The sequence below is a fragment of the Hemibagrus wyckioides genome, linkage group LG19 (assembly GCF_019097595.1).
Source record: "Hemibagrus wyckioides isolate EC202008001 linkage group LG19, SWU_Hwy_1.0, whole genome shotgun sequence".
In the NCBI taxonomy this organism is placed as follows: Eukaryota; Metazoa; Chordata; class Actinopteri; order Siluriformes; family Bagridae; genus Hemibagrus; species Hemibagrus wyckioides.
The window spans coordinates 13,459,141-13,463,795 of record NC_080728.1 but is presented as its reverse complement, the minus strand read 5'-3'; positions in this window follow the sequence as shown (position 1 = coordinate 13,463,795).

Below are 4,655 nucleotides of genomic sequence, written 5' to 3'. Positions count from 1 at the left end.
GAAGGTGAATCCTATAAGAACTGAAATAATGGCATTGAAACCCGGAATCAGGTATGCTCAGTAATCAGGTGAATGTAGTCATTGCTATATCCAGACTGGAGTAGGATGTGGAATTTCCTGCAGTGGAGTCTGCAATTTGTGCAAATTATAGACCTAATCTTAATTATTAGTTCTCCTGATAAGTTTATTTCAGTGGTTAATCACAAACAACATTTGCCTTGTTTTTTCTTTTTTACTTTGGAAAAAAAAACAACTCTACCACTTCATTTCATCCTTGTTAATAAGATTGCAAATGAGGGTATCTTAATTAAAGTTAATGCTTTCCCACTACCCTCAAGATGAGGCCTAATCTAATTACCATGCAGTGGGGAAATGACAGAACTGTTGGACTAACACTGATACTGCACTGATATTGGCATTTTAGTGAAAGCTGGCATGTAAAAGATATAATAATTGGCTTTAGGAATATTATAGCCAAGTGGAATTGTCAGCTCTGATACTAATGTTGCTGGTGTTCTTCAGAGGACACCCTTTAGGCCTGGAGTAGTGAGCTGGTGCACGATCTTCCAGCAGACTAGACTAAGGTGGGGGGAAAAATATAACAGATCTTGTAAACATATCAAAAATTGACTCTAATTTTCAAAAGACAAGAATTTTTTGTTGCAGTTTATCAAATCACATGCATTTAAGTAAATTATTTCGCTAAAGGCAGCTAATTGGGCCAAAGACTAGCTACAGAGTTAGAGACATTAGGTCAGAAAGGAATGTTTTGACAGACGTTTATAGATTTTTCATTTTATTTACCAGCTCTGGTCCGAATAGCAAACTGACCACATGGTTTACCTAAATCAGGCCACGATGAAAACAATGTTTAAAGTGAATAGACAAAGAAGCATGTGATTGTGTGCTCCCCAAATCCAATTTAAATCTGATGTGCATCATCTGCTTCTAGACCAAGGGACATGGCACTTGTCAAACCTAGGAATGTGACTCTATAAAACAAAACATTACAGCTTTTGAATGTTCTGATTTGTAGCCATGACATCAACATTTGCTCATGTTTTTAGTTGAAAAGTTGAGCAAATGTTTTAGGCGAAGCTTTCGACAACACTTGGGAATGGCTTTCATGATGTATCAGTGCAGTGAGGAAATTTAGTTCCCTTCCTGCAGTAAGGACACCACTCTAAGTACAGGGCAGTTCAGAGAAGAAATACATCTTTTACAAGATAAAATTACTTTTTCCCATGGAAGACAGGGAAGTGATCAGAATAATACACTATTCATGGCCCTGGACAGCAGGAGGGGCAAAACGAAGACAGAAGCCAGTCTCTTGTTACATGCTTTTTTTCCCATTCTCATATATACCCCACTGCTGACCAGTGCAGAAAACCCAGAGAACCTAATGTTTAAAAAATAACACCATTATTGGGCAGTATTGAATCCAATTGCCTGCAATGCAGGTTGTAACAGATAAGGACCTGATGAAATCTGTCTTCACACTATCAGAGCCAAAGTGCTCTCTGTATGAGTCTGATAGAAGAGGGCTGCATTGACAATTCAAATCGGACTGCAGCTTTGCAGGCAATTTGCCCCGCGTGCGTCCCCTCGCCAGCAGGACAGGTGAGATTGCATTTGGTAAACAATGCAACCTTTTGGAAGGCCATCGCAATCCTGCACAATCTCATGCTTTACAAGTGTAGCAGCAACCACAACATGTCAGGAAGACAGACAAACACAACTTACAAATCAAACTGATAAGAGCAAAGCAAAACAGTGATTGTTAAAGCTGTGTCTTAAGCTTGTATCAAAGTATGGGAAGAGCTACTGCTGTATTTCAAGTCACGTCATGAAGCTGTTTTCAGAGTAGTAAGGAATGGTATCATTAGGAATGCTTTGAAGGTTCTTTTGTTTATTATTATTTTGGATCATCAGGGGTACCTTACTTGCTAAAACGGCTCTACTTTGTAATAAGGAGACACTATGCTGTACAGCTCAGTCTTATTTTGTGAACAACAAAGCAACTTTACAGAAATCTTGGTCTCAGTCTAGATCGATAGGTGATTGCGACAAGGAAGGAGACAATTTGAGGGAGAAACCTTGCAAAGAACCAGACTTAAAAGAGAAAGCCATCCACTTTTGGGTAAGGGAATTGTTTAGAAGACAGTCTAAAGGATGATATGACTTGTTTTTAAGGGGTCCTTAAGATGAACGCTATTCATCTAGAACACTATTCATTCATTCATTCATTCATCTTTAGTATCTGCGTTCTCCAGGTCAGGGTCTCAGTGGATCCATCATCTATCAGACACTCATAACTAAAGCTACAACTGATAGCAGTAGAGTTTGCCTTTATGATAGTAAATCAGATTTTTTTAATTAAAATAGTTTTTAACTAGCTTTATATAGTCATTATAGTTTTTTTTTATGTTGTTTGTATTTCTCTATTCTATTCTAAAGTCAATTATTACACTACAATGTCCTCAAACTCATCTTTAGGATTGTTGTGTTGTGCTTCTAAAGCCCTTGAGTTGAAATATTGTGATAAATTGACTGATTGTGATGAAAGTCCTACAAAGAACTTGAAAAAGAAGAAGAACAAAGCACACACAAGCATTTCCTGGTTTTTCAATAAGGTCATGAATAACAGTTTGTGAGTATGTGTACATTCACAGAATCTGTTATTATTTTCTATGTGAATTGTTTCGATGGAGTTGTGTTCAACCATTAGTATGACTCAGTGCAGCCTATATAATTCCACTGGTTTTCAAACTTCTCTGTTGGAAAAGTTACTTCTGCTTAGATTTCTTCCATTGTTCTGTCTCTTTTTTATTTATTTATTTAAATCAGACCACATAAGACTTTGCAATAAAATCATACTGCATGTCTTTCCCTCTTAGTCTGTTTTTTCTATTACATCTCATAAGAATTCATAGCCCTTAGAACACGTCATTTCTACAGAGATACTACATGTCAAGCTCCTAACCATGCTGATATCTCAAGCCCTATACAGTACGCCGAATCATTCAGACAGCTCTTGTATTATTGCACTTTTATAAAGTTTAACTTGACTTCACTCTGATTGTCAGAGTGCTAGAGATTCGAGAGCTATCGAGGAAAGAAAAGCAAGCCATTTTGAAGCTGAAAGAGAGGATGTCAAACCAGCACCGTCGGTTGGCATTACAAAACCAACAATTTTAGGTATTTTGATATAAGACGTTTGTGTAGTTAAGAATCAGCAGCCTCAAGGTTTTAGGAACAGCGGGAGACTTTACTGGCAGAATTACAAAAGCTACACAGTTTTCTAAAGACAGAAAATGTGCTATTACCAAAGAATGCAAAACAGGCTAAATGTGCAAAAATTGAAAGGAATCGTTTTTGAATGCAGAGATGGCTTAGCAGGAAAAGAGTAGAAAGAAAGGAAAATCACCACTACTTCTGTGAAACATGTTTAGAGTTTGGTAAAAAAAAACAAAAAAAAAAACAGAACTGATTTATTAGTCTAAATAAAGATGGCCAGAGAGGCTCTTGTGAGAAGTGTCTGCTAGAGCAAGCCTTCAGGAAGTTTACCGGAGGGCCACATTGGTTTAGTGGCTAGCAAGCTTGCATCACACCTCCAGGGTTAGGGGTTCGAGCTGTGCCTGTGCCCAGTTTACTTTGGAGGTTTCCTCCTCTAGTCCAAAGACATGTGTGGTAGGCTGATTGGCATCTCTAAATTGTCCATAGTGTGTGATTGTACACTGGACTGGGTTGGTACCCTGTCCTGGACTATGGTCCAATCTCTTCCCTGTAGCCTCTCCATTCCCTTGGGTTTTATATCCATTTCCAATCTCAATAAATTATACAAATTTCATGAACGATACTATGAACCCATTGCACAGTGGATGATCTGAGGTTTACAGATTTGTTTATTACTATGATGAATCCAAATCTACTTTAAATCTAGTAAACTATTACTTTGGTGTTAGACAGACAACTTGTGATAGACAGACAACACCTTCTTCATTTAGTCTCTCAACTCTTTCCACTTGTCTGAAATAATTGTAATGTTAATTGTTTCTATCCAGTTGAGAAACCTGTCATCGTTTGGAAATGATGTCTGTTGTATCATTGATCTGTTTTTATTGCTGTGGTGTTATTGTACAACACTTATTGAATTTTAAAAGGATTTCTGTCAGATTAGGATCAGTTTTCTTGCCCACAAGTATGGATAGCTCATTCACTGTTAGTAAAATTTACCTCAAAGTAATAAGCCTCTCGGCACGAGGAGAGACTCTCCTCAGTATCAGTTACTCACGGATGTTTTGCTTTGTTAAAACCTAAAATGTTTTAGGGCCTCAACATTTGAATAGACTGTAAGACCAGGTAAGTACATGTTGCTAGTACTAGGTGTGTGGAAACTATCTGTGTGTGCTTTTCTGTCTTCGTGGGGATCAAATTTCCACATTGATAAGGTTGGAGCTGATAGTTTTGACCTTGATCTCTTTCTATTTTTTCCCCCTTTTTTTAAACCTAAAAGAGTCAGAAGGTTTCCACCTGGTTACTGAGGACACACATGAGGTACACAAAGTGTGTGTGTGTGTGTATGACTACCTCTAATAAAACTGCTGGTCTTCTTTATTAAACATCATTCACATTAGCTTTCCATGATAAAGCCT